General features: G+C 45.5%; 1 long non-coding RNA gene across 1 annotated transcript in view; it reads left to right on the top strand.

Annotated features, from left to right (window-relative positions):
- The first annotated feature begins 4734 nt into the window (after positions 1–4734).
- LOC141086149 (uncharacterized) overlaps positions 4735–16072 on the top strand; it is a 56714-nt gene continuing 45376 nt past the window's right edge. Inside the window, exon 1 of the long non-coding RNA XR_012231523.1 lies at positions 4735–4872. This is a non-coding gene — a long non-coding RNA (uncharacterized lncRNA). The remainder of the gene's footprint in view (positions 4873–16072) is intronic.

Here is a 16072-nt window from a genome sequence, read left to right as displayed (position 1 = left end):
CGGCCATTTTATTCCTTTCCAGACCCCGCAATTTGTATACCTAAAAATCAGCATATGCAGTGTTTTTGTGAGAAGAGCCACAAAATGTGAACAGAAAATGTTTTCCTGGGAAGGGGGGTACAGGGGCCCAGGTTTTATGAACAGCCCCGGGCCCATAGTCCACTTAATCCGCCACTGGGAGTACGTGTAGAGTCAGGACGGTATGGGTGGAGTGCTTGTACGCGATCCTCACTGTCACACTCCATACACTTAATTGTAGTTTTACAGTCTTTAGCAAGGTGTTCAGTAGAAGCACAACATCTGTAGCATACCCCGAACTTCTTTAGAAGTTCCTTGCGTTCTTGGAGCGGTTTCTTCCTGAAGCCGATGCACTTTTTTAAGGGATGTGGCTTCTTGTGGATGGGACACTCACGATTTGGGTTCTCTATCTTTTCACCCTTGTTGCTCTTGCCTGGGGTTGATGTTGGTAAGGGAAGAATATCCGTCTTCTTCACTGACACTGGACCCCTGCGGTTTCTGTCATTCGAGCGTGTGCTCACGTATTTAGAGGGAGGTGAAGCTGGGCCACTGGATTCTCCGTAGGACAAGCTTAGGTCGTTCTTACGCTCTGCAATGTCTTTTATAAACTTACAGAAGTAGGAGAATGGAGGAAATGACACTTGATGGTCTTTCTAGTATTTTGACCCTATTGCAGTCCACTTCTCTTGTACATTGTATGGTAGCTTGGAGATAATGGGGTTTACTCCACGAGCAGTGTCCAGGTAGCTAAGGCCAGGTAGGTAGGTGTCTGCCTTGGCCAGCTGGAGCTCTAACAGCAGGTCACTGAGCTCTAGGAACTTTGAACTGTCCTTGCTGGATATCTTTGGAAAACTCTGTAGTCGCTTGAACAGTGCATCCTCTATGGCTCCTGGACTGCCAAAGTTTCTCTCTAGTCTTTCCCATGCAGCCATGAGACCAGCCGTTGGATTACTGATATGTACAGACCTGAGTCTCCTGACACGCTCTGTGGATTGTGGTCCTAACCATCTGATCAGCAGGTCCAGCTCTTCCGCAGCAGTGATGCCGAGGTCACCAGTTACGGTTCTAAAGGCACTTTTCCAACCTCTGTAATTTTCAGGTTGGTCGTCGAACCTTGTGAGACCGGTTTTAGTAAGTTCACGGCGAATCATGTACCTTGCGAAGTCGGACATGTCTGTTCTTTCTGACTTAGGATGCACAATTGTAGGCTGAGCGGTGTTGTACATAGAGGTGGAGACGTCTTGGCCTTGAAACATGGGGAAGTATGGAGTGGCATATGCATTTAGTCCAGCAACTGGTTTGGTGGGTATAGTTTCTGCAACATGTGGAGGTGGCACAGTGTGGTTGTCGAGGGTATAATGAACTTGAATGCAGGATTCTGTAAGTGGATCGGCATCCTGGTGCTCTAGAGAAGCGTCAACACCATCAAGAGTGTTAGTGATGATCTGCGGTTCGCAATCTTGGCTTAGCACGTAGTCTCTTGTGCGTTCAATAGGGTCTTCTGCCTCCATTTCACACAAACTGACGCTGTCTCTTTGACTCCCACTGACAGCCTGCTCGAGTACCTTTAATTCTGCCATGGCTGTTGCATGCTCACATTCCTTCTCTAGAGCTTCCTTTTCCGCTTTCACGCTTGCCGCTTCTGCATCCATTTCTGCTCTATTTTGTGCAGCAGCTGCATCCATTTCTGCTCTCTTTTGTGCAACAGCTGCATCCATTTCTGCTCTCTTTTGTGCAACAGCTGCGTCCATTTCTGCTCTCTTTTGTGCAAAGGCAGCTTGTACCTTAGTAGTTTCAGCCTTAGCACGTGCTCTTATAAGCTGCTCAGTAAGAGTAGAATATTTTGATGAACTTGACCTAGATGAACGTTTTGAGTGCTTACACGATTTGGATGAGCGAGTTGATGCATCTGGTGTTCGTGCGATTCTAGCCTCTATCTTGGCTTTAATGTCACGTACAGTGCAGTCTCTTTCAGAATTAAGCTGCTGGAAACCTTGCAATTCGTTTAAAGTCTTTGGGAGATTCAGTTTCTTCAGGAGAATAATGTATTGGTCACTCTTCTCCATATACATTTGGTATGCTGTGCATAATTGTTCTAGGACTCCCTCTGGTGGTAACTCATGAGAAGCAGGCCTTGATGCAGTGTCTATATGACTCAGCACTTTCTTCCATACTGAAGACACATCACTATATAATTCACATTTTGCAGTCTCTAAATTCTCCATGACTTTCCATGTGGGTTTGACTGTACGTTTTCCCCTTTCGCTAGATGGTGGATGGGGGTCTGGGTCTCTTTCCTGTGCTTGTAAGTCTGGTAGGGACATTGTATTCCTTGCTTCAGACATGATTAGATTGCAGGCCGGAAGAGTTGATGATGGGGGTTATACTTCCCACTGTTCAGCAACAGGAAATACACAGAGACTCTGCACAGAGTTGATACTTTGTATCTAATGCTGGAGCAGCTGCAGGGTCCTGTGTAATGATGGGAGTTATATTCCTCTCTGTTCAGCTGCAGTGTGTGGCTTCTATGCATGCTGGGGTCTGGCTGGAACTGTCCTTTTCCACTGAGATTTAGCACAGACCTTGAGTTACTGTCTCTGAAGGCAGGTTATTCCTTTTTACTATTCTGACTCATGGATATGTAGAACGTATGGTGCCTGGATAGACCTCTCTTTCTGGGCCCCTTCCGTATCGACCTGTACTCACGTTCATACCGATTAATCAGACAGCTTAACTCAGCCACGATCTCATGTAAGAAGACTCCAGGAAAAGAGGGATGCTTTAACTGAAATTCTTGTATTATGATGAAAGCAGCAGGTAAAAAGGAATATTCTTCAGAGGACATGTAACAAGATGCATACAGATGGAGGGACGATCACAAAATGGAGAATGAAGGAGGGAACAAACATACATCACAGGACTACAGGGAGAGAGTTGGAACAAAATACAGGGAAAGGCAAACTTCTGCCTAGCAACAGATGATGCAACACAAACAATGCAAATATTAAATGATTTCCCAAGTCGTGGGACATGACAGTGGGTTTTACCAACAAAATAAAAAAACACTGCCTGCCGAAAAGTTTGTGCATACAGGGGAATGCCAATGAAATGCACTCTGGCATCAGGGTTATAGATGTACCATCCGAACAAGTTTTCAAATATCCTAGGGATAAAACAAAATGGCTTGAAATAGCGTTGGTCAATGATGCAACAGTGAATGGTAACCATTTATTAATCCATACAACAGGAAAAATGGCAATACTAAATAAAACATATCTACATTGCAAACAAAAAGGGACACACAGTTGGACAACACAAAATGATTATTACCACGAAAGCATATTTAAGGTACAGTATAAAAACATTAGGTATTCTTAAGGTCATGATAAGACATTCCACTATGGAAATGCAATGCCTCATATTGACGTTCTGGATGTTATGCCTGGGTGCAGATTTTTTGAAATCCCATTCAACATGCTTCTACTATAAGATGCAGTGGATTTTCTGAAAGTAATGCCACCGCAGAAAATGCAGTACATTTATGCCTGTTAAAATATATCCTAAATTTGTATTGGATTGAGAACAAAAGCTGTAGTATACAAAAAGGAACATCACTTTGGCGTGAACATACACAGACAATAAGGCCATTAAGAAGGCAAGCATTTCAGTTACAAAGCCTCCTTCTTTAAATATAAAGGCCTTTCTTTGTTTTTTGCCGCTGATTACAATATTACCTACATTATTACCTACATATTATTCAGTGTAAGTGGTTTAATTATACAATGCTCTAAAGAAATACATCACAACAGTGAGCTTTTGTCTGGCACATCAGTCCTTGGGACACTATTATTTAGCTGGGTATAAACTAAGGTAAATGTTATCAGAATATTATTGACACCATCACTAAAAAGACTTTTCGCTTAACTCTTTTTTATATGGAGGTAGAAGCTTTGAGGAGACTTACTGTATACCTATAACACTGACCATCTTGGAATAAACAAAAGACGATGTCATGCTCCTGGATTCGTTCCCCTGAGTTTCTTCTGTGGTCGGCTTCTCTTTCTACAGAGCCAGACGAGACACTCATTTTCTCTTGGTGTTTGGGTTATGGACGGTATTCTTGCTGCAGTCTGTTTAGTTTAACACAGAAGTTTTCATTTCTCTGTCTACCACCTTCTGGGTGCAGCTTTATATTCTGTCCTTTCTGGGGTGAAATTCATTTGGATGATATGACATTCTGTTACTATAGGGCCTACCTCAATAAACATGAGAGTGTCGTGAACAAAGAGAGTCATGCCGGCCCGAACATCGCCCGGATTAACAAGGTCCCCGTCAGACGTTTAGGAACCAGGACAATATGATGATAAATGGGCTACTGGAACAAACCATACATGGAAAAGGCAAGAGAACCTGGATCTGATGAATTGATATTATAACAGCAGACCAAATGAGAGAGGATATATGAAGCGTATAAGGAAACTCTGGATGGAACCAAGACCTGCATGTTCACTGACTGAGAAACAACTAGTCAGGGCCGGTTTTAGGGGGGGGACGGGGGGTGCGATCGCCCGGGGCACCACCCAAGCCAGGGGGCGCCTGCAGGGCCACACCTATCATGAGCCAAATTGAGCTATTTGCCTCAGGCGGCAGAGCGGCCCCCTGTCAGATAACGTGGTGCTGACTCTCCCTGTAACCCCTGCTGTGTCACATGTCTGAACTTCCGGCAAGGAAGTTTTTCTGTGGGCGTAGTTTGTGCTCTGTCCCGTTGTCTCTATGGAGTCTGCTCTGTGCCTGTATTGTCTATGGAATCTGCTCTGCGTTCCCGCCTTTCATCTTCCCCTCATCGGGATCTGGGTGAGTCCAGACATGGAGCATCTGTTACTGTATGCACAGTTCCGGCCCCAGTGATGTGTATATACCCTAGTGTCTGTATACACCCCAGTGTCTGCCCCAGTGATGTGTATATACCTCAGTGTCTGCCCCAGTGTTTGTATATACCCCAGTGTCTGCCCCAGTGATGTGTATATACCCCAGTGTCTGTCCCAGTGATGTGTGTATACCCCAGTGTCTGCCCCAGTGATGTGTATATACCACAGAGTCTGTATATACCCCAGTGTCTGCCCCATTGATGTGTATATACCCCAGTGTCTGCCCCAGTGATGTATATACCCCAGTGTCTGCCTCAGTGATGTATATACCCCAGTGTCTGCCCCAGTGATGTATATACCCCAGTGTCTGCCCCAGTGATGTATATACCCCAGTGTCTGCCCCAGTGATGTGTATATACCCCAGTGTCTGCCCCAGTGATCTGTATATACCCCAGTGTCTGCCCCAGTGATGTGTATATACCCCAGTGTCTGCCCCAGGGATCTGTATATACCCCAGTGTCTGCCCCAATGATATGTGTGTATACCCTACTGTCTGCCCCAGTGATGTGTATATACCACAGTGTCTACCCCAGTGATGTGTATATACCCCTGTGTCTGCCCCAGTGATCTGTATATACCCGTGTCTGCCCCAGTGATGTGTATATACCCCAGTGTCTGCCTCAGTGATGTAAATACCCCAATGTCTGCCTCAGTGATGTGTATATACCGCGGTGTCAGCCCTAATGATGTGTATATACCCCTCTGTCTGCCCCAGTGATCTGTATATACCCCAGTGTCTGCCTCAGTGATGTAAACACCCCAATGTCTGCCTCAGTGATGTGTATATACCCCGGTGTCTGCCACAGTGATGTGTATATACCCCGTTGTCTGCCCCAGTGATGTGTATATACCCCAGTGTCTGCCCCAGTGATCTGTATATACCCCAGTGTCTGCCCCAGTGAAATGTGTGTATACCACAGTGTCTGCCTCAGTGATGTAAATACCCCAGTGTCTGCCCCAGTGATGTGTATATACCCCACTGTCTGCCCCAGTGATGTGTATATACCCCAGTGTCTGCCCCAGTGATGTGTATATACCCCAGTATCTGCCCCAGCGATCTGTATATACCCCAGTGTCTGCCCCAGTGATATGTGTGTATACCCCAGTGTCTGCCTCAGTGATGTAAATACCCCAGTGTGTGCCCCAGTGATGTGTATATACCCCAGTGTCTGCCCCAGTGATGTATATATACCCCACTGTCTGCCCCAGTGATGTGTATATACCCCAGTGTCTGCCCCAGTGATCTGTATATACCCCAGTGTCTGCCCCAGTGATATGTGTGTATACCCCAGTGTCTGCCTCAGTGATGTAAATACCCCAGTGTCTGCCCCAGTGATGTGTATATACCCCAGTGTCTGCCCCAGTGATGTGTATATACCCCACTGTCTGCCCCAGTGATGTGTATATACCCCAGTGTCTGCCCCAGTGATGTGTATATACCCCAGTATCTGCCCCAGTGATCTGTATATACCCCAGTGTCTGCCCCATTGATATGTATGTATACCCCAGTGTCTGCCTCAGTGATGTAAATACCCCAGTGTCTGCCCCAGTGATGTGTATATACCCCAGTGTCTGCACCAGTGATCTGTATATACCCCAGTGTCTGCCCCAGTGATATGTGTGTATACCCCAGTGTCTGCTTCAGTGATGTAAATACCCCAGTGTCTGCCCCAGTGATGTGTATATACCGCAGTGTCTGCCCCAGTGATGTGTATATACCCCACTGTCTGCCCCAGTGATGTGTATATACCCCAGTATCTGCCCCAGTGATGTGTATATATCCCAGTGTCTGCCCCAGTGATGTGTATATACCCCAGTGTCTGCCCCAGTGATATGTGTGTATACCCCAGTGTCTGCCTCAGTGATGTAAATACCCCAGTGTCTGCCCCAGTGATGTGTATATACCCCAGTGTCTGCCCCAGTGATGTGTATATACCCCAGTGTCTGCCCCAGTGATGTGTATATACCCCAGTATCTGCCCCAGTGATCTGTATATACCCCAGTGTCTGCCCCATTGATATGTATGTATACCCCAGTGTCTGCCTCAGTGATGTAAATACCCCAGTGTCTGCCCCAGTGATGTGTATATACCCCAGTGTCTGCCCCAGTGATATGTGTGTATACCCCAGTGTCTGCCTCAGTGATGTAAATACCCCAGTGTCTGCCCCAGTGATGTGTATATACCCCAGTGTCTGCCCCAGTGATGTGTATATACCCCACTGTCTGCCCCAGTGATGTGTATATACCCCAGTGTCTGCCCCAGTGATGTGTATATACCCCAGTGTCTGCCCCAGTGATCTGTATATACCCCAGTGTCTGCCCCAGTGATATGTGTGTATACCCCAGTGTCTGCCTCAGTGATTTAAATACCCCAGTGTCTGCCCCAGTGATGTGTATATACCCCAGTGTCTGCCCCAGTGATGTGTATATACCCCAGTGTCTGCCCCAGTGATGTGTATAACCCCAGTGTCTGCCCCAGTGATGTGTATATACCCCAGTATCTGCCCCAGTGATCTGTATATACCCCAGTGTCTGCCCCATTGATATGTATGTTTACCCCAGTGTCTGCCTCAGTGATGTAAATACCCCAGTGTCTGCCCCAGTGATGTGTATATACCCCAGTGTCTGCACCAGTGATCTGTATATACCCCAGTGTCTGCCCCAGTGATATGTGTGTATACCCCAGTGTCTGCCTCAGTGATGTAAATACCCCAGTGTCTGCCCCAGTGATGTGTATATACCGCAGTGTCTGCCCCAGTGATGTGTATATACCCCACTGTCTGCCCCAGTGATGTGTATATACCCCAGTGTCTGCCCCAGTGATGTGTATATACCCCAGTGTCTGCCCCAGTGATCTGTATATACCCCTGTGTCTGCCCCAGTGATATGTGTGTATACCCCAGTGTCTGCCTCAGTGATGTAAATACCCCAGTGTCTGCCCCAGTGATGTGTATATACCCCAGTGTCTGCCCCAGTGATGTGTATATACCCCAGTGTCTGCCCCAGTGATGTGTATATACCCCACTGTCTGCCCCAGTGATGTGTATATACCCCAGTGTCTGCCTCAGTGATGTATTTACCCCAGTGTTTGCCCTAGTAATGTATATACCCCAGTGTCTGCCCCAGTGATGTGTATATACCCCAGTATCTGCCCCAATGATCTGTATATACCCCAGTGTCGTGTATATACCCCAGTGTCTGCCTCAGTGATATGTCTGTATACCCTAGTCTCTGCCCTAGTGATGTATATACCCCAGTGTCTGCCCCAGTGATGTGTATATACCCCAGTATCTGCCCCAATGATCTGTATATACCCCAGTGTCTGCCCCAGTGATGTTTATATACCCCAGTGTCTGCCTCAGTGATATAAATACCCCAATGTCTGCCTCAGTGATGTGTATATACCCCAGTGTCTGCCCCAGTGATGTGTATATACCCCAGTATCTGCCCCAATGATCTGTATATATCCCAGTGTCATGTATATACCCCAGTGTCTGCCCCAGGGATCTGTATATACCCCAGTGTCTGCCTCAGTGATATGTCTGTATACCCTAGTCTCTGCCCTAGTGATGTATATACCCCAGTGTCTGCCCCAGTGATGTGTATATACCCCAGTATCTGCCCCAATGATCTGTATATACCCCAGTGTCGTGTATATACCCCAGTGTCTGCCCCAGGGATCTGTATATACCCCAGTGTCTGCCTCAGTGATATGTCTGTATACCCTAGTCTCTGCCCTAGTGATGTGTATATACCACAGTGTCTGCCCCAGTGATGTGTATATACCCCAGTGTCTGCCCCAGTGATCTGTGTATACCCCAGTGTCTGCCCCAGTGATGTTTATATACCCCAGTGTCTGCCTCAGTGATGTAAATACCCCTATGTCTGCCTCAGTGATGTGTATGTACCCCGGTGTCTGCCCCAGTGATGTGTGTATACCCCGGTGTCTGCCCCAGTGATGTGTATATACCCCAGTGTCTGCCCCAGTGATGTGTATATACCCCAGTGTCTGCCCCAGTGATCTGTATATACCCCAGTGTCTGCCCCAGTGATCTGTATATGCCCCAGTGAAATGTGTGTATACCACAGTGTCTGCCTCAGTGATGTAAATACCCCAGTGTCTGCCCCAGTGATGTGTATATACCCCAGTGTCTGCCCAATGATGTGTATATACCCCAGTGTCTGCCCCAGTGATGTGTATATACCCCACTGTCTGTCCCAGTGATGTGTATATACCCCAGTGATGTTTATATACCCCAGTGTCTGTCCCAGTGATCTGTATATTCCCCAGTGTCTGCCCCAGTGATATGTGTGTATACCCCAGTGTCTGCATCAGTGACGTAAATACCCCAGTGTCTGCCCCAGTGATGTGTATATACCCCACTGTCTGCCCCAGTGATGTGTATATACCCCACTGTCTGCCCCAGTGATCTGTATATACCCCAGTGTCTGCCTCAGAGATGTGTATATACCCCGGTGTCTGCCCCAGTGATATGTATATACCCCGGTGTCTGCCTCAGTGATGTGTATATACTCCAGTGTCTTCCCCAGTGATGTGTATATACCCCAGTGTCTGCCCCAGTGATCTGTATATACCCCAGTGTCTGCCCCAGTGATATGTGTGTATACCCCAGTGTCTGCCTCAGTGATGTAAATACCCCAGTGTCTGCCCCAGTGATGTGTGTATACCCCAGTGTCTGCCCCAGTGATGTATATATACCCCACTGTCTGACCCAGTGATGTGTATATACCCCAGTGTCTGCCCCAGTGATTTTGGGAGGCTTCGCTGATGTCACTTGTCATGTCCTGGTTGGTGGGGGGGTGAGTGATGTAATGGCACTGGAGAGGGTCAGAGGCTGCACACAGAAGTCTGCACAGGCTCCTATAGATGATGATGGACCATTTCCGGCTCACTGATGTTCGGTCAGGACGGGAGCCACTCTCGTTATTCTCATACGTTATCATCCCAAATGAAAACCATTGTTTCCAAGAATAGAGATGGATGTCTTACATACATTGTTCACACACTGCCATCTTTGCAATTTGCAGATTGATAGCACAGGGTCTGTGAGTCACTGTGTGTGAGGCCGGTTTCACACGTCCTGATATTTCTGGTACCGGAAATATCCGTGACTGAGTGTGTAATACTTGCGGCACACATGTGGCAACCGTGTGCCGCCCGTGTGCCACATCAGTACAACACAGGAGGTCGCCGGGGGAAGAAGCGCTACAGTAAGCACTGTTCCCCCGCAGCGGGTGCTGAAGACGGCTCTCATCATTCTCCCCTGCTCTGCCGGCGATCGGCTAGAGCAGGGGAGAATGATGAACATTATATTAAGGTGAGAACAATGACAGTAAGAGGAGGCTTTTGGGACTATTACTCCTATCAACCTACACCTGCTGCCGATAATAACAGTGGCATGAGGACACGTTTATCTAAGTTTATCTAAAGTATTCAGCATGTTAATGTTCGGGGGGGGCTTTTTCGATGTTCGTCCTGTTGGCAAAATTCCCTAGAAACTGCCCTGCAACTGGTCACCCGTTTCTATGTCATAAAGAGAAAGCTATTATCACAACTTGAGATGAATCAACTGCATTGCAGATCCACCCCACATGAAGACCTGGAAGAACAGCATGTGCAACCCCCTAAAATTCCTGATCGAATCCTGTAACTAGAGAGCACTGCAGCTGATTTGAAACAGAAAATCTTAGATAAACTAAATACCATCAATACCAGAGATTAACTGCCAAGGCTCAGCAAAGAAACACCACCAGACAGTATGCTAGAAGATGCCATTATAGAATCATAGAATCATAGAATCGTAGCGTTGGAAGGCACCTCCTGGGCCATCTGGTCCAACCCCCTGCTCAAAGCAGGATTCGCTAAATCATCCCAGTTAGATGTCTGTCCAGCCTCTGTTTGAAGACTTCCATTGAAGGAGAACTCACCACTTCTCGTGGCAGCCTGTTCCACTCATTGATCACTCTAACTGTCAAAAAGTTTTTTCTAATATCTAATCTGTGTCTCCTCCCATTCAGCTTCATCCCATTGCTTCTAGTCTTTCCTTGTGCAAATGAGAATAAAGTTGATCCTTCTACAATGTGACAGCCCTTTAGATATTTGTAGACAGCTATTAAGTCTCCTCTCAGTCTTCTCTTTTGCAAACTAAACATTCCCAAATCCTGCAACCTTTCCTCATAAGACAGGGTTTGCAGACCGGTCACCATTCTGGTCGCTCTTTTCTGAACTTGCTCCAGTTTGTTGATGTCTTTTTTAAAATGTGGTGCCCAAAATTGGACACAATATTCCAGATGAGGTCTGACCAAAGAGGAGTAGAGGGAAATAATTACTTCACGTGATCTAGACTGTATGCTTCTGTTAATACATCCTAGAATTGCATTTGCCTTTTTTGCTGCTGCATCACACTGTTGACTCATATTCAGTCTGTGATCTATTAGTATACCCAAGTCTTTTTCACATGTGCTGTCACTTAGCCCTATTCCTCCCATTCTATATATGCTTTTTTCATTTTTATTGCCCAGATGTAGTACTTTGCATTTCTCCCTGTTAAAAACCATTCTGTTAGTTGCTGCCCACTTCTCCAGTTTATTTAAATCTTTTTGAATCCTCTCTCTCTCTTCTCTAGTATTAGCTATCCCTCCTAGCTTTGTGTCATCAGCAAATTTAATCAGTTTACCCTCAATTCCTTCATCTAAATCGTTGATAAAGATGTTGAACAATACAGGGCCCAGGACAGAGCCCTGTGGTACCCCACTTGAGACATTCTTCCAACTGGATGTGCAGCCATTTACGACCACTCTTTGGGTCCGATCACTAAGCCAGTTATGAATCCACCTAACAGTTGCCTTGTCCATTCCATACTTAGTCATTTTTTCAATAAGGATTGTATGAGAGACTTTGTCAAATGCTTTGCTGAAGTCAAGATATACTATATCTACAGCATTTCCTTGATCCACCCAATCAGTAATACCATCATAGAAGGAAATTAAATTAGTCTGACATGACTTATTAGTTACAAACCCATGCTGACTCTGTTTAATCACTTCATTCTTATCCAGGTATTGACATACATGTTGTTTAATAATTTGTTCAAAGATCTTTCCTGGTATAGAAGTCAGACTCACCGGCCTATAGTTGCCTGGGTCCACCTTCTTCCCCTTTTTGAAGATAGGAACAACATTTGCTCTTCTCCAGTCTTCTGGCACTTCTCCTGTTCTCCAAGAATTTTCAAAGATTATGGAGAGGGGTTCAAAAATTTCTTCTGCTATCTCCTTCAGTACTCTGGGGTGTAATTCATCTGGACCTGGAGACTTGAATACATTTAGGTTAACTAAGTGTTTCCTCACTATCTTTCTGTTTATAGATATCCTGGATTCTTCTATTCCCTTAATAGGACAGTGAATAACAGTTGATGTTACATTTCCTTTCTGAGAGAAAACAGATGCAAAATAGGAATTTAAAAGTTCAGCCTTCTCAACATCCTGTCTTACCATTTCATCATTTTCATCCTGTAAAAATCCTATAGCATCTTTGACTTTTCTTTTACTTTTGACATATCCCCAAAATCCTTTATTATTGCTTTTGACATCTCTTGCAAGCCTCAATTCATTTTCAGCTTTAGATAATCTGATTTGTGCCTTGCAGGTTCTGCAGACAGCATTATATTCTTCTTTAGATATGCCTCCTTCTTTCCATTTTATAAACATTTTTTGCTTCCTTTTTAGCATGTGCTTAAGTTCTGTGTTCATCCATCCTGGTTTCCTTAAATGCTTCCTATTCTTCCCTCTTTTCGGAATTGTTAACAACTGTGCTTTGAGAATTTCATTTTTCAAGATTTCCCATCCTTCCTGGACATTTTTGTCTTTAAGGATATCCAGCCATTGGCTCCCTCCAATTCTCTTTCTGAATCCCTTAAAATCTGCCTTTCTGAAATCTAACCTTGACGTCTGAGTCTTCACAGGTCTTCCTCCTCTAGTTATCCAAAATTCTAAAATAGCATGGTCGCTACCTCCTAGGGTCCCAGCCACTTTTACCTCCTCAACCATTTCCTCCCTGTTTATAAGGATTAGATCCAAGGTAGCAGTTCCCCTTGTTTTCTCCTTTACCTTTTGGAAGATAAAGTTGTCAGCAAGAGAGAATAAGAATTTCCTTGACCTGTTAGTTTTGCCTGAGAGAGATTCCCAACAAATGTCTGGATAGTTGAAATCTCCCATGACAACTATGTCATATTTTTTGGAGAACTTGGCCATTTGATGCATAAAGAGTTCATCCATATCTTCAGCTTGCACAGGCGGCCTGTAGTAAATGCCTACAATGGTGTCCTTTCCATTGTTCTGTCCTTGTATTCTTACCCAAACAGTTTCCACAGAACTCCCAGTCTCTGAAGCTTCAATCTCTGTGCAGATATACGCATTTCTAACATACAATGCGACACCCCTCCTCGTTTATCAAGTCTGTTTCTTGCAAATAAGTTGTATCCTTCTAGTCTTGTATTCCAATCATGTGTATTGTCCCACCAAGTTTCAGTGATTCCAATGACATCATATTTCTTTTCCTGTGTTAGTAGTTCCAATTCTCCTTGTTTGTTGCCCATGCTTTGTGCATTAGTATAGAAACATTTTAGTTTGTGATTGGTTTCTCTTTCTCCAATATTTTTTTTAATTAGATTATTTCGTCTTTGTTCTTCCTTTCCACTTCTAATAGCAGAGTTCTCAGTAGCATTTGTCAGGTGTATGGCCTTTTCTGGTCTTTTGCTTCCCTTCCCATGTTGTTCTAGTTTAAAGCTCTCCTTACAAGTGTAGCAAGGCGACTTCCAAATACCTGCTTTCCAGTCTTCGTAAGGTGCACCCCATCTCTAGCAAGTAGTCCATCGTATAAGTAGTTCACTCCGTGATCCAGAAATCCAAATCGTTGCTGACGGCACCATCGACGTAGCCAGTTGTTCACCTGCAGAATCTTATTCCACCTCCTTGTTCCATGGCCATCCACTGGGAGGATGGAAGAGAAGACCACCTGCGCTCCCAGTTCTTTCACTTTCTTGCCTGTCTTCAAAGTCTCTGCAGATGGTTTCCAGGTCGTTTCTTGTGGTGTCATTTGTCCCCACATGTAGTAGCAGGAATGGGTAGTCATCTGTAGGTCTGAAGAGTCCTGATATCCTGTCAGACACATCTTTAATTTTTGCACCTGGAAGACAGCACATTTCTCTTGAAGTTATATCCGGTCTGCAGATAGCGGCCTCTGTTCCTCTCAACAGGGAATCCCCCATGACCACCACTCTCCGTTTCTTCTTCACAACATTTTTCTTTCTCCATCCAGGAGGACTCTGAAGGCGTACAAGGTTGCTGTTTGTTGGCAAAGTCTTATCCTGATGTATTTCTTCATTGTTTTCCTGCGTGAGAGCCTGGTACTGGTTTCTGAGCAGTATGGGTGCTGACTGCCTCCTGATCCTCCTGCTTCTCTGGGTCACATGTCTCCAATCCTCTGTTTCTTCAGGTGCACTTCGAATTTCTTCTCTTTCTGTAACATGAAGAGATAATTCTGCTCTGTCCAAGAACTCTTCACCTTCCTTAATGATCTTCAACGTAGCTAACCTCTCTTCGAGATTTTGCAACTTTTCCTCCAACAGGGTCACAAGCTTGCATTTGTGGCATGTGAAGTTTGGCTTTTCCACTGGTAAATCTGTGAACATGTAGCAAGAAATGCAGCTCACCAAATGGCTCCTGGCCTCTTCCATCTTGAGATTTCTTAAAAAGATGAAAGATGAGCCAAAATTCGTGCGCCGACAGGCGCGCGGTTTCTCCGATTTCCTCTTTTCAGCTGCAACGGCCAAAACCCAGTGATCGTTGAGCTCGCGGAGACTCTTCACTTATTCCAGAAGGCACTGGGATTATGCAAATGATCTCCTCAAGACTCTTCCCCTGGTTTCTCCGATTTCCTCTTTTCAGCTGCAACGGCCAAAACCCAGTGATCGTTGAGCTCGCGGAGACTCTTCACTTATCCCAGAAGGCACTGGGAATATGCAAATGATCTCCTCAAGACTCTTCCCCTGGTTTCTCCGATTTCCTCTTTTCAGCTGCAACGGCCAAAACCCAGTGATCGTTGAGCTCGCGGAGACTCTTCACTTATCCCAGAAGGCACCGGGAATATGCAAATGATCTCCTCAAGACTCTTCCCCTGGTTTCTGGGCATTAGAGCACCACCACCATAAACTCAAACTAATTAGCTGATCTATGCTACTGCCTCAGCTATCATAGAAATGCTTGACTATACAACCAGCAAGAACAACAGAAATATGTGTCCCCCCTGGAAGAGGACTGGACAGCACCTGGTCCAGACATGATCCACACCTACTGGCTAAAGAAATTAGCAGCGGTACATGAACGCATGGAAAAGCGGATGAACCAACTGCTAGAAGCAGGCCACCACCCAACATGGCTAACACAAGGAAGAACAGTGCTAATCATGAAGGATCCTCACAAAGGAACAGTTCCATCCAACTACCACCGAATAAACTGCCTTACAGCAACTTGGAAACTCCTGTCAGGCATCATAGCCTCCAAGCTACAGAACCATATGAACCAGTACATGAATACAGCTCAGAAAGGCATTGGGACCAACACCAGAGGCTCTAAGCACCAGCTCCAAGCAGATAAAGCAGTCGCTCAAGACTCAAGATCCAGACAGACCAATCTCAGCACAGCCTGGATTGACTACAGGAAAGCCTATGATTCAATGCCACACACATAGATCTGTGAATGGTGGCTTTCCACAATGTCAACAGGAAATTAAGAACCTTCCTCTAAAACTCAATTGAGCTATGGAGAACAACATTGGAAGTCAACTCAAGACAAATAGCACAAGTGACCATCAAATGCTGCATATACCAAGGTAATGCGCTGTCCCCATTGCTGTTCTGCACAGGCTTGAAACCCTCAGTCAGATAATTACCGAGTTTGGCTATAGATACAAGTTCAAGAATGGAAGCACCATCAGCCACCTCCTCTACATAGATGACATCAAGCTGTATGTGAAAAACGAAAGATACATCAATTCACTGATCCACCTGACAAGGATCTACAGCAAAGACATCGGGATGTCCTTTGTA

Source organism: Dendrobates tinctorius, unplaced genomic scaffold (genome assembly GCF_039654945.1).
Source record: "Dendrobates tinctorius isolate UK_male_01 unplaced genomic scaffold, ASM3965494v1 ptg000007l, whole genome shotgun sequence".
NCBI classification, from domain to species: Eukaryota; Metazoa; Chordata; class Amphibia; order Anura; family Dendrobatidae; genus Dendrobates; species Dendrobates tinctorius.
Note: the sequence above shows the minus strand (reverse complement) of the source record. Positions and strands in the feature narration are given on the sequence as shown.